The sequence below is a fragment of the Pipistrellus kuhlii genome, unplaced genomic scaffold, assembly GCF_014108245.1.
Source record: "Pipistrellus kuhlii isolate mPipKuh1 unplaced genomic scaffold, mPipKuh1.p scaffold_m20_p_13, whole genome shotgun sequence".
In the NCBI taxonomy this organism is placed as follows: Eukaryota; Metazoa; Chordata; class Mammalia; order Chiroptera; family Vespertilionidae; genus Pipistrellus; species Pipistrellus kuhlii.
This window is the reverse complement of record NW_023425438.1, coordinates 2,252,501-2,266,793: the sequence shown is the minus strand read 5'-3', so window position 1 is coordinate 2,266,793 and position 14,293 is coordinate 2,252,501. Positions and strand designations below refer to the sequence as shown.

The 14,293-nt window shown below is 55.0% G+C and overlaps 1 protein-coding gene across 4 annotated transcripts in view; it reads left to right on the top strand.

Moving 5' to 3' along the window:
- CYRIA (CYFIP related Rac1 interactor A) overlaps positions 1-14,293 on the top strand; it is a 78,304-nt gene that overhangs the window by 31,428 nt on the left and 32,583 nt on the right. Inside the window, exons 1-2 of one of the 4 annotated variants that reach the window (XM_045580479.1) lie at positions 6,940-6,962; positions 8,590-8,737. The exons of 1 other annotated variant lie outside the window; for it this stretch is intronic. The gene's annotated coding sequence lies outside the window, so the exon portion shown is untranslated. Of the gene's footprint in view, positions 1-6,939; positions 6,963-8,586; positions 8,738-14,293 lie in introns of those variants that run through there. 2 more of the 4 variants (XM_036434646.2, XM_045580478.1) reach the window with 2 other exon arrangements.

Sequence of the window (14,293 nt, the reverse complement as noted above, 5' to 3'; positions counted from 1 at the left end):
GGGTCCAGCATCATTCCTGGGAGAGCCTGGACTGCTGGAAGAACCCTCTCTTGGTGCCACCTCATTACATAATCTCGGGGAGTAGTTTGGTGTGACTGGATGTGGGTAGCCCCAGAGGAGGTGGTGGGAGCATGCTGTGGCATTTGGATTTGATCCCGGAGGTGGTGGGAAGTGCCTGAAGGGTTTTGAGCAGTAGCGAAGATTCGATGCAGCATCAGAGCTGTGCTTTAGGAAGTAGTTTCTGCAGAGCACTGGGCCAGGTGAGGGTGTGTGATGCACCCCTACAGCCCTGAGTCTTTGAGTCTTGAGGCTGAATGGGCCTGAATGCTGATCATGTGCCTGGGGATTTGCCGGGCAGCAGGGACCCTGGACCGGGAGCAGCTGTGATATTATCTCCGTGCAGTCTCCAGGGTGTGCTGCCTGGGCCTGGGGACCATCCTCAGCAGAGGAGATAGAGATAAGCCGGCTGCCAGCTGTCGCAGGTACCTTCTCAATCCCTCCTCCTCGCGTCATCCCCGAATCGCTCCCCTTACTAAGAGTAATGGAAATCCCCCGTTTCTCCCACGCCTGCCTGGTGAACATGTATCTGGATCCGTTGACGGAAGGAAAGGATGGCCAGCCTTGTACGTTTGAGTAAAGTGAGATTGATGCTTTCTGGGAAGTGAAGCAGATACCATTGCCTCTGAGACTCACAGGAGAAAGCAGGCTCAGAGGAGTAAAGCAGCTCACGAAAGATTGCATAGCCAAGCATCGGTGGGCTGGGAACTAGGAACCAGCTACCCTTGGACTTGAGCATGTTCCTGTTAAATCACAATGGGGGCATTCTGCAGGACAGGTTCCTTTAAATGGGGTTTTGTAGCAAATCAAAGGGCAGAGTCTCTCGTGGGTGAAGCTCTTACAGTACACTTTGTTGAAAGGCTGTTCCAGACTGAGGTCCCAAGTTCCAAAGTCCACTTCATTGGCAGGGAGTGACTTGCCCAGTGTATTAGAGAGCTGTGAGGTCAAAGCTGGCCATGGCCAGGGAGCTCAACTGGTTAGGACTGTGGTCAGCAAACTCAGGCTAGAGAGCCACATGCCACTTTTTGGCCCCTTGAGTCGGGCTCTTCCACAAAATACCACGGCCTGGGGAAGTCTATTTTGAAGAAGTGGCATTAGGAGAAGTTTAAATTTAAAAAAATTGGCTCTCAGAAGAAATTTCCATCGTTGTACTGTTGATATTTGGCTCTGTGGACGAATAAGTTTGCCGACCACTGGGTTAGGGTGTCATTCCAATACAAAGTTGTGGGTTTGACTTCCGGTCAGAACACATGCAAGAATCAACCAATAATTGCATAAAGAAGTGGAAAAACAAAGTGCGCTCTCTCACTCTCTCTCAAATCAATCAATTAATAAAAATTAAAAAAAAAAAAAGAATTTTTAAGGTCAAAGCTGAAACAGGAGCCCAGATTGCCTGCTTTTCAAGCTGCAGTGTTTTGCCATCCACCAGCCTTAGGGGCCAATGGGTCTTCACAGAAGAACATCCAGTGTAAGCCACCCAGAGGTGGCTCTTGTCCGTGGTACCGTGGGCCAGGGGCTGCAGGGAGCTCCAGGTGGTTTGTGGCACTTGGGTGGTGTTGCCGAGGGAGACCCGCCTGGTTGGGTACATGGGCACTGCCAGTGTTTGCAAGTCTCTGGAACACGCCAGCATCGGCGGGAACTTGGGCCACAAATGGCTGCAGGCAGACTGGCCCTCAGATTGTGCCCAGAGCAATCCGGCCAGGCCTCCATTTCTTAGTCTCCTATTCCTGGGCAGCTCTGACCTTGAACTTCCACAGCCATCATCTACCCTGACAGTCCAGGTCAGCGCTTTCTATCCTGCTGCTCAGCATGTTTTTCAGGGGCCGTTATATTATATTTGCTGAAGTTCAAATAGGTACCAAGAACTGCACTGGCCACATTTAATATTGGGATAACCCTAAGGACCCTGACATGGAGCTATTGCTCCCCTCATAGAGATGGCGCAGCCAGGACTCAGAGAGGCATTGGTCTTGAGGCCCCAAGCTCCTTCCACAGCCCATCCTCCCACTAATCCTGACAGGAGCACTGGGTACTCTAGCTACCTGAGGGCATCCTGGGCAGCCGCGGGCCCAGTCTCTCACCAGCCTCTTTCTCGGCTGTGTCCCTGCACCTCCTCTGCCCTCCTGGCACACTGAGCCGCTCACTGCCTTCCAGGAAGCCGGGTTTTACAGATCCCACCCTGCACCCATCATGTGTGCGGGGCTCTGGATAAGTAAGACATTCGCCTCCTCTTGGGAAACTTCCCATCCATGGGCAGAGAGGAACACGACCCTCAAGAGCTACTGCACGTTAGAGGAGAAAGCTCACTGGGTCTTCAGAGTAGCCCACAGCGGCCTGCCATCATGGTGAGGCCAGTTGGACAGACTTTGCATCTGATGATCCAAGAGAAGGAATGAGGGACGACAGGTCGCATTTCCCAGCCAAGGCCCCTCTGGGGGCAGACCCAGGTCTCCCCGCCTCCCTGTGGAGCCTTCCTGCTCTCACAAGCCCTGGTCCTGGCTTGTGGTCCCACAGGGCCTCTGCAGCTGGAACCGTGTTCATTTCTGTCTTTCCCGTTTTTTAATTTTTATTTTTCAATTACAGTTAACATACGATATGATACTCGCTTCAGGTGTACAACCTAGCAATTAGACATTGGTATGCATTACAAAGTGACCCCCCTGATGAGGCTGGTACCTGTCCGACACCTTCCACAGTGATTGCCACATTATTGCCTGTTCCTGAGCTGCCCTCTCCATTCCCAGCACTGTTTGTATAACAGGCGATTTGTCCATCTGATTGCTGCCTGCCAGGAGGAGACCAGGCAGCGGGCCGCCGACGCCTCAGACTCCAGCCTGTTGAGCTGTGACAGCAATACCCCTGAAATCGAAGCCCTGGGAAGAGGGGAGTGAGCACGGAAGGCCCCAGGCTGACTGTGATGTCCTCGCCGTGATGTTCGGGGCTGTCAGAGAGAGGAGGACTGTCAGAGGGAGGAGGAGACTCATCTCATTTGATTTCTAACGAGTCCCTGCTCCCAGCCCAGAGGAGGGCCTGATGACACCCACACCGAAATCCTGCCTCGGACAGAAAGCAGGCCTCGGGCCTGGCACATCGTTTCCCCAATCCCTCAGCCAGTTTGACCTGTGTCCCTGGCCACACACATGGGGGCGCTCACCCTCTTGGCTGTGTAGGTGGGACAGAGGTCAGACCCCACGTTGAACCACTGCTCTGGGAAATGGAGTCAGTGTGAGCTTCGGAGCAGAGACCCTGGCTCTGGTCCTGCCACTGGCCACTGCCCTCCTGCCTGGGTCAGACGCCCTATCTGGTGTGATGGACGGACCCTCCATGGCTAGAGTTGGGGTGAGCGCCATGAGATTGAACTTGGGTTCAGTTGTGTGCTCCACGACCAACGCTTATAAGCATGTGCTGTTAACCGTGGGCTGGACCCCCGGCCTCTGTGACTCACTCTCCAGCTGCTTATCTGTGAGATGTGGCTAGCTGGCGTGCCCTCATTTCAGCAGCACCCATGTGAGAGCCGAGGGAGACAGTCACGTGCCCGGCCATAGGCACTGCCCAGTGAGAAAGAGTGGCATTCCTCAGTGCCACCACCGTCACCCGCTTCTTGACCCCTGACAGTTTTGGATCGCCGAGCCCAGGCCATTCTGGTCGGCCCCGTCAGGTTGCTAGGCTGCTCCCAGGACAGGTTCCCACCATGGGCTCCCAGCACGCTGACATGGAAGACCCTGATGGGCAACCAGCACGCTGACCCGGTGGGGAGACCTGCGTCCCAGTCCTGGCTTCTCCACCTGCGTGCTGAGTGGCATTAAACAAGTCCCTTCCCTTTTCCAGAATGGAGGTGTCTCCTGAGTAACGTGAGGGATGATAATAGTCGTTATCGTGATACTCATAGAGGGAGTGGGTTGAATGGTGCCCCACCCCCAAAGGTGAGTCCATGCCCCAACCACTACGGCCGGTGGACGTGACCTAATTTGGGAAAAGGGTCTTACCTACTTACCAAATATGACCGCTGGTAGAAGCTCCTGCACGGAACAGATAAGGGGCCTGGCTTATCTGTCTTCGGGAGGAGGGCCCCCTCCAGGTGCCCCTGGGCCCTCAGGCCCTGAGCCTGGCAGAGCTGTCAGGAACCTAGATGTCCTGTCATGCTCTGTGATTCAGTGAATGCCAGGGTCTCTCCAGCAGTGGACGGAGCCCCACAGTTTCTTGTTAGCATTTCCTTTACCTGAACTGGTGGGAGAGTGTGAGTCAAAAGAAGGCAGGGTCTTCCTCTCCTTGGGCAGGGATTCCTAAGAAGGCAGGTGCTGAGGGAATAAGTAAAACAAAAACTGGCTTTACGTGCTGCCTCCGTCCTCCCTGCGTGAAAGGGGAGAGGCCCGTCCAGAGGGCCCACTCCGTGCCCTCCGGCAGGGTCAGTGCCTACTGGCGGTGGAGAAAGGCCAGGCCTGTCCTCACAGCATGCTGCCCCTTGAGGAAACGGTCTTGTGTCCTGTCGGTGGCCTGCAGTCTCCAGCTGTCCTCGGTAGGGGAGCACCGAGCCTTTTGAAATCTATTATTGCCCAGCTGTGACTCAGTGGTTGAGCATTGACCTATGAACCAGGTGCTCAGGGTTCAATGCCCGGTCAGGGCACATGCCCAGGTTGCAGGCTCGATCCCCAGTGTGGGACGTGCAGGAGGCAGCCGATCAATGATTCTCTCTCATCACTGATATTTCTCTCTCACTCCCTTCCTCTCTGAAATTAATAAAAATTAATTAATATTAAGGAATGTGTGTGTGGGTTGGAAAGCTGGGGATTGCCAGGTCAGTTCTCTCCCGACACAGCAGCACAAGCATAACTGGCCCCCGGGGCTGTGGGTGACATCAGGGTGCCCTCCTGTCCTGGGTGCCTGCGACCGTCCTGGCTCATGCCTGTTGTCCCATGGGCCTTCATGGTTTGCTTTCCACTCCCACAAGCACTTAGATGGTGAATCCCACGGTTGCTCGAATTGTATGCGACCAGGCTCCTGCCCGAGTGCAGATGCCACGGGGATAACATCCTCAGGCAAAAACCTGGACCCGTGCTGCCGACGGCGCAGCAGCCGGCTGTGGGCCGGCACCACTGCATGGTCATGGGTAAGGCATGTCACTGAGTCACTGCACAGGTGGTGACATCGTGGGACAAAATGTCACACAGACCACAGAACGTACAGCAGCTCCCGGCTCATACAGCTGGCTTTCAGACCAGGGCAATTACTTAGTGTAGCTCAGCTACAAATGAGGAGTAATGACAAGGCCGTCACTGAGTGGGTGTAATTACTAAGGACTTGTTTCCTGGCACATAATAGGCTGCCACAGATGGCATCACTGTCATTATTATTATTATTACTCCGTGACTGTTATTATTGAAGCTTTAATCTCCCGCCTCTGAAGTGGTGAGAGGTGATTTCTGTGCTGTCCTGCTCCCAGGCCTTCATGAGGCTGAAACCAGAGCTGGTGTCGCTGTGAATGTGTGCGACCCGGAAGTGTGTGTGACCTGTGAGAGTGTGTATGACCTGTGAGAGTGTGTGTGACTTGGGAGTGTGTGTGACTTGTGAGAGTGGGTGTGACCTGTGAACGTGTGTGCAACCTGTGAGAGTGTGTGACCTGGGAGTGTGTGTGTGATCTGTGAGAATGTGTGCAACCTGGGAGAGAATGTGACCTGTGAGAGTGTGTGACCTGGGAGTGTGTGTGTGATCTGGGAGTGTGTGTGAGACCTGTGAGAGTGTGTGTGTGACCTGTGAGAGTGTGTGACCTGGGAGCGTGTGTGTGATCTGGGAGTGTGTGTGACCTGGGAGCGTGTGTGTGACTGTGAGCATGTGTGTGTGACCTGTGAGTGTGTGTGACCTGGGAGCATGTGTGACCTGGGAGCATGTGCAGTGTTTGAGGTGGGACAACATCATGGCCACCCTCCTGCCCAGTGGGTCCGTTCCCCTCTGACACGGGGATGGATTCCCAAGGCACCAGCCCTTCTCCTCACCGAGGACTGTCATCTCGACCCTCCGTGTGCCCTCCCCAGCCTAGCCTCCTCCCTCCTCCCTCCCACCACCAAGCCATACAGATGTCACTGACTGGAGCTGGTTGACTCCCTTAGGGGGCTGGGGGGTGTAGGGGAGCAGGGAGTGTTGAAGAGTGGGGGCAGGTGAGAAGGAATTGGGGGTGCTGCCACCCAGGGGACTGGGGACAAATTCCCTCTCCTATGGGCTCAGCAGCTCTCCATGTCCCCACTGGAGCCTCCCTCCTCTGCCTGCTATTCCTGACTTCTTCCCACGGTCTGCCCTCCTGTGCCTCACCCTTTCCTTTGCCCGCTGCTGCCACTGCTTGGGAGGGAGTGCTGCATGGTGGCCTCTGGGGCCGGAGCCCCCGCCCTCCTGGCCATGGGGAGGCTCTAAGTCTCCACTCAGCAGTATTTGCGTTGCAGCATGGTGATCAACCATAGGCTTGTTGATTTGCGTGACTAGCTATCATTGGGTTTGTCTATTTGTGTGACTAGCGATCACCAGGCTTATCTATTTTTGTGGTTGTTCTGCTTACCATCATTACGATGCCCATTGGCAGTGGGGGACTCCTGTAAGAGTCCATAAGCAAGTGAAGTGGACACCATGGACATAGGAGACTGCAGGTGCTTAGAGGCAGGTCCCGAGGCGACTTGCCTTCCTCTGGCCTGGCCCGCTTAGCTTTGTGGTAGAAGGAAGCGGGGCTATGGCTGGGCCCCGGCAGGTGGACCCAGTCCCAATCGTGCATACTGAGAGCAGGTTATACGTTAGGGAGCATTTGAGAAGGAGAGTGGCGGGGGGATGGGGAGAATGACACCCCCGAGACCCCTCACCTCAACGGCTCCTCTCTCGATTCCAGGTCCCTGTGGGCGCACTGGGCTCTCAGCCACAGCCAAGAGGTGAGGGACACGGCCTTACCGGGATTCTTCTTTGGGAATTCTTCTTTTGGGCGGTCTATTCTTTGTGGGCACCAAGTGCTTGTGGGAGACAATGCCTGTGCCAGGGCGCCGTCTCTGGGGCCGTGCCCTGGGCTGGAGATGTCACAGGCACTGACCCCAGGCCCTCCCCGCTGCCACCATGGCCCGCTGCCCCCAAACGCAGAGCCAACCCCATGGACGCCGGCTCAGAATCTCACCAGGCCCAGGACTTTTCAGACTCGCAGTGTTTTCTCTATCATTTCCTCCGCCCCCACTTCCTGTTTTTTCTTCCTCTTTCTCCACCCCAGCCCCATCTCTCAGCCCTGTCCTGTAGCCTGAGAACAGGAACAAGCAGAGTGCGTTGATAATCATGATTTCCTGACCCACCAGCCCTCTGCCTGCTGCTCAGAGCCCGAGCCAGGGGGCCCGGCCTCTTGGGGCACGTGAGCCCCGGCGGGGAGCAAGCAGGAAGCGGGCCCCAGAGCACGGCCTGAAAGAGAATCTCCTAAGACAATTCTTCATGCCCTCGCAGCAGTTTAGAGCTTCCAACTTGCACCCTCCTGCGTCCAAACTAACACTGCGGAACTCCCGGTGTTTTGGCCGAGTAAATACGCGCAAGTGTCGATGGACACAGCCTAGGTGTGGAGGGAGACAGGAGTTTATGAATGATTCTTCTGGTGATTCTGCGGATCTTTCTGGCTCCCTGACCTTTGGGAAAGTGAGGCCGATGGTATTCATGGGGAGAAATGAGGGAAATGCATCTGTGAGATCACAGGGCGCGCCTGGCAGATAGTATTTGCTTAACAAATGCAGCTCTGTGTTTTGGTTTTGGTTTTGTGCTCAGGGAAATGGCTCTCCAGAAGTACAGTAGCCAGATAAATCACCTAATCAGGCATGCCATGGGGGGTGGAGAGGGGAGAGAGAGAGAGAGAGAGAGAGAGAGAGAGAGAGAGAGAGAGAGAGAGGAGACAGAGTGAGAAGGAGGGGAGAGACAGAGCGAGAAGGAGGGGAGAGACAGAGAGAGACCCACCGAGAGACCTACCAGCTGGTGCTCCCATGCCTATCCCTGCCCCTCCCACCCACTCCCCACCCCCTGGGCCCCTGGGCACGCGGTCCCACCACAATATTTGTCCAAGGGAAACAGGGAGAGCCACCAACCACATGCCTGGCAGGGGCCGTTTTACTGACTTAGCTCCCAGGGTAAAACTGCAAAAACAACGCAGACAGCGATCTGGAAAACACACCACTGCTCTTTCTGAAAATCTGTTAAAAAAATAATAATAAAGTCTTTGCATTCTGGGTCAATGACCAGTTGTTTGAGGAGTCAGCCAGCGCAGGCACTACTTTTAAGAAACTCCAAAGGCCAGAGAGTCCAAGACTCCTGCTCCTCTGGGCTCCTCGTCCAAATCGCTGAACCCCCGAGCGAGGCTTCTCTGCACCCCAGTCTCTCAGTCATGGGACGCACGCATGAGGCAGGGTTACTGCGGGCTTCTCTCAGTCTGGGAACCTGAGACTCGGGGACTCTCTGCTCTCCTTAAAAAAAAGTATTGTTGAGAGAGGAGCACAGGAAATGGCCTCTCAGTGACGTGACTTGCATTCCTTCCAGCAGATTGCCACTCACTTAAGAACAGAGGAACCCCGGACTCCAGGGGGCCGCAGCCCTGACCCGGGAGCCAGACTTGTGTGGCCGAGGGCTGCTCTGCTGGTCCGTCCCATCAGCCTGGACGGGTGAGCTGACTCCCAAGAGCCCTCTCCAGGTGAGACACAGCTGCCAGGGGGCGGGGGGGGGGGGGGAGCCCGGGGGGGGGGCAGGCTGTACAGCGATGCCCAGTGCTTTCTGGGGGGAATGGGTGATCAGTGCCCCTGGCCTGAGAGTCATGTCACCAGATCTGTCATCTCCGATTGTAAGCCGTGCGTCCTAATCTCACGTGCCTGTACAAGAAAAAATAAAAAAGCAAAACAGCAAGGACCTCATTGAGAATCGACGTGCATTTAGGGGTAGCTGCGATGTTGACATGGTTGAAGGTTCCGGGTTCCATAAATGCTTCCTGAGGGGAAGCTAGCGTGAGACGTTTGGGTGTTTGTGTGGTTTTGAACCGTGTGCAGGGGGAGAGAGTATCCCAGCTGGTTTGGGCTGCTTTGTTCTTTCAGAATCCACATTGGATCAAGCACATGGGGGTTCCTTTCTGCCCGTCCAGCCAAGCAGGAGGAGCAGTCCTTCAGTCGCCAGCCTGAGGAGAACGTAGGTCTTGGTGGAGGTCTGGCTGGCATCTTGCTCGCTGAGACAGTGTTAGAGACAAATTCAGCTCGTGAACTTGTCGTCCGAGAGCGCACGGGGCATGAGCCTCAGGTCACTGCTCCCTCGTCCTCTTCCCTCACCGCCACCACCTGGGCTCTCTGTTACCTCCCTGCTCCTCACCTCCTCCTGGTCGGTGGAATGGTGGACACCCTTCTTCTTATCTACAAAGGGAGGGTCACATCTGCTTGAACTTCTTCCTTGAACTTGGACCTGACAGGAACTGACATTCCTTCTTGATGACCAAAGTCCTCCTGAGTGTTCCGCGCTGGGTGCCGCCATGTTAACACAGCTCCTCTTGGCTGGCCCAGGGACCCCCTTCCAGGGTCAGGAATTACTCAGGAGGTGCCGAGACACCCGGCTGGCCCCACGCCTGCTGCCCCTCACTTCTGGCTGGTTGTTGCCTTCTGCCATCCTCCCTCCTAAACGTTGTCTTTTTCATCTAGCTATCTTGAGTTTCCTTAAACCCCGAAACCTAAAGCTGAGCCCAGTATGGAAGGTAAGGCAGGTGATTTCTAAGGGGGTTTCCCAATCCCGAGGCCCCAGCATCCTTTGATCCCACGCCGCTCCTCACGCCAGAGCCTCATTTGCTGCTGGGGAGGGAGGTGGACCTGGCGCTCCCTTTTCTTTCTGTGGTTCCTCTTCCTCACGGGGCTCCCTGGGAGAGAGCCAAGCTCAGTTTCGGAATGAGGCAGCCTTCGAATTTCAGTTCTGCTATTTGTGAGCTCACTGGTTTGGCCAAAACCTTTCTAAATCCCCAACCTTCTGTTTCCCCATCTGCGGGGCGGGACAGGGCGGTCTAATTTGTAGACTTACGGCGACAGTCAACGGACATAACACGTTAGCTTTGTCTCTTCCTTATATTAGACCTCAGAAAAGGTTAGCTTCGCTCCCACCCAGCCTTACTTCGAACTGTTTCAATATCGCTGTTCTCCTCCAGGGGTTCCATTTGCGCCTCGGGCTTTCGTTTTTGTTCTCAGGGAGCCTTCAGGTGTCTAGAAGGAGGAGGAGCACTTCAGGCGGGAGGACGGCACAGTGACCCTAGCGATGAGTTCATCCTCGGGCGGGCCTGGCGCACACACGGAAAGTCCCAGGCAGCTGCAGGAGAGAGAAGCTGGCCCCAGGCTTTTGGTTTCAGAGCTTGTCCTCCACGGCAGCCTTCTCTCGCCTGCACTCTGGTCCGCATGCCCTTAGCCCCGCCACGGGGGGCGGCGTGCTCTGCTCTACCCCACGTCAGGGCCTGCTCCTCTCCCAGCCTCTTGCCCCATCCTTTTCACTCAAGGTGTTAGATGAACATCAACTCCCTCCCACAGCCCCTTTTCTTTTAGACGAGCGGAGGCTCAAAACCCGGGGGGATGTCCTGGCCGCTGGCATCCGTTCACCTGAGGCAGGCCTCCTGGCCTGGCGCTCAGTAGGAGTTCGCTTCAAGGATGTGTTCCTCCAGGGCCATGACGGGGGCTTTCTCCCGTGTCTGTCAGCTCTGGGGCCATTCATTCATGCGGCCATCCAGGCTTTCCACAGACGTTTATGGGGCATGGGCTGCTTGGCAGGTAGCCTTGGTGTTTGGGGTGCATTATGTCTCCTGGAGCTTGCATTCCATTCAAATCAAGGGATCGTCAGCAGGGAAGCAGGCACACATACCTTATCTCAGGCAGCAGTAAGTGCGGTAAATAAATAAGTCTATTCAGGCTGGGAGAACAGGGATTCCCCTTCTCTAAGGCTCAGGGAAGCCTCCCTGGTCTAGCCGTTATCTGAGGACCTGAGCCAGGGCCCCATCCCTAAGGCATCCTCCGCAGACATAAGGGTGGGTGTGCTTTTCTCTCCAAGTTTTAGTTACTGAGACTCTGGAGATGGATGAGACTTGGTGCCACGCAAGGGGGCCTGTGGACTGGCGCTGGTACAGAGCTGCTTGGGGAAGTCGCATTGGTAAACGGGGTTGAAGTGAGCAGCTGTCCTGACATGGTCGTTGTGAGACAGATCTGCTGGAGTGGGAATTTTCCATTGGAACCTCCCACTGGTCCCGGCTACCGATTCTCTTGGAATCCGTTCACCTAGACCACTGCCAAGTCTTGGCTTCTGGGGAGAGGGCAGATCAGTTCACTCAGCAAACATTCGAGTGCCTGTTGCATGTCAGCACCATTGCTAGCCACTGGGGGTCAGCGTGATTAGATTCAGCCCCTGCCCTCCATTTGTTTGTGATATTATTGGGAGACCAACGAGTGACTAGACAACACACACGTGCCAGCGTTGTGTACGAGCGGGTGTGCGGGAGCCCAGAGGAGGGGTCCCCGACCCACACTGAGGAGCAGAACCTGGGAAGCTGCCTAGAGACACACTACCTCCACTGCATCCCAGACTTGAGGGCTCACCGGGCAGGTGAACAGCAGGGAGGGTGGGAACCCTCAGGGTGGGGCATGCGGGCAGAGGGGAGGCGTACACAAGGCTGCCCCTGGGAGGCCCCGTGCGCAGCCATTCACTGTAGCTGAGGAATGTGCCGTGAGGAGACTCTGAGAGATGGGGGGACGCATGCGGAGTGAGAAGCTGGAACCTTGAATGTCAGGCCAAGAGGATTGAGCGTGTCCTGGGGACAGCTCGGCGCTGTGAACCGTTTCTTAAGCAAAGATTGATGGACGGCCAGGACAACATACAGTTGGAGTTTTACGAAGCGAAGGGTCTAATTTTTTTTTGACCCCCGGTTCCTTCAAGGGCTTGGGTTACACCCATTCCTTCTAATGTTACAAGACCACGGTTTCCTCAGCTGTAAAGGAGGTTAATCCAGACGGGCTGAATGGGATGTCCATTGGGAGCAGATGGATCTAGGGCACGTCCAGCACTGAGTGCCCTCATGAGTGCTCACGGTGAACAGCGCTTCATGGGCAGTCTTGGTACTGAATTGCTAGGAGATGGTTGGAGCACGAGCCTTGTTTCTGACGGGTGAGCGTGGCTGACAAAGGGCCCTGCTGTTCCAGTAGGAACCATGGGATGTCGCTCTTGATGTGCTTTCTCCTGGTGAGAAAGTGGATGGTAATATCCATTTCTTAGCCCTCTCTCTGCTGAATACAGAAATAGGAGCGTTCTCTAGAAAGGAATGGATTCCTTAAGTAGAGAAAATCTGAGGACCTATCTTAGCCCAGACACTGGGTGAGGCCTGGAACATCAAGACACAATCAAGCATGGGCCGCCCCTCAAGGAGTGCATTAGCTTGTGGGGGCCGGAAGGAGCCAAACTCATAGGAGTGGACAGAGAGCAAGAGTTTGGGCCTGAACAGAGCGATGTAGATGCAGCAAAGGAGCATGCTCTCTGCCCAGGGAAGTCAGGGATAGCTTCCAAGAGGGGCTGATGAGCTGGGCATTGAAGGATGTTTAGGAGTTGGGTTCTGGGAGAGAGATGCTACTAGTGTGAACAGCATTCTACAAACAAGGGCCAACACTCAATTCTCTGTGATGCTGGTGGGGAGGAAGTAGCCAGAGTGGTTGTCGTGCACAGATAATGCCTCAACTCTGCCTTTAAAAAATCCATTCATAGCCGAAACTGGTTTGGCTCAATGGATAGAGCATCGGCTTGGGGACTGAAGGGTCCCGGGTTCCATTCTGGTCAAGGGCATGTACCTTGGTTGCAGGCATATCCCCAATAGGGGGTGTACAAGAGGCAGCTGATTGATGACTCTCTCTCATCAATGTTTCTAACTCTCTATCTCTCTCCCTTCCTCTCTGTACAAAATCAATAAAAAATATATTAATAAATAAATAAATAAATAAATAAAATAAAAATCCATTCATAGCCACCCCCTCATGTTCCCACCTTGTTCCCAACAGGGACTGCAAATAGTTAAATTAACTAATTTGAGTTGAGCTCTTCTCTGACCCCATGGTGGTGTGAATGAGCAGAAGAGAAAGGGGACCAAGAGAAAAGGAGGAGAAATCCATCATCATCCTGAAAGAGAGGACAGGGGTGTTTTGGTTTTGGTGCAGGTTAGTTGTGCATTAAGACTTTTCGGTGTGAAATGCCGGCAGGCACCAGGTGCAGATCCCTCCACGTGGCCCAGCTCTGGTGCCGGGGGAGGAAGAGGACTCAGGACACGGATAGGGAGGTCCCCACGTCAGGACTGCTCCTGGCGAGGGAGTGAGCACAGGCCCTCTGTGTGCTGCCCGGGAGCCCGGCCTGGCCTCAGCCTCTTGACGGCCCACAAAGACTTGCTTGTTCTCCCCTAACATCAGCCTGGCCCCCGGGATCTCTCTGTCCTTCTGGGGCGAGATCTCACAGAGAGATAGTAGAGTGAAAAGGAAGGGGGGATCAAGTGAAGGCTGGCTCCATGTCACCATGCCAACCAGAGTGGAGCTAGAGACTTGGTGCCTGCCCCGAGCGCGTACTCACCCGCCAGGCCACACCTGCCAGGCCACACCTGCCAGGCCACATCCACCAGGCCACACCCAGGACAGCTCCAGGCTGCTGAGCTGTTTGTCTGACCAAAACAGAAGCTACTGGCATTGGTTCCCAGAGATGAGAGACGCTAGCTGTCTGGTCAGTCATGGACAATACCTTAGGGTGACATTAGTCCCAGCTGCATACAATGGGTTGATGGTTTAAGTAAGCAAGGATCGCACCTAAACACCTGGGTTTTCTATTTTAGCAACAACTTGTAGTGAGAGGTTGGCCTCAGAAATTTCACAAAAGCTCCCTGTTGAGAGGGTTCTGTGAGAGGGTCTGGTCTAGCGTCTGCCCGATCCTTTTCTCGGGTGCATAGACCAAGGCCAGGAGAGTGGGAGGCAGCGCTGGAAGTGGTGAGAGGGGAGGCTTTATAGTCACATAACCCCCGGGCTCCCGTGCGGGCGGGAACGTGCATGGAAGGCACTCCGCACAGACCTGGCCCGCAGCGGGGGCTCGGTACCCCTGGCTGCTTTATTACCTTTCCTTTGTGCTGTCCAGTGCGTGAGCTCCCTCCTGAAACAAAATGCATCTTAAGCCAGCACAAGGGAACTCCTGATTTTCTTCATCCTACACCGACCAGTCCTCCAAC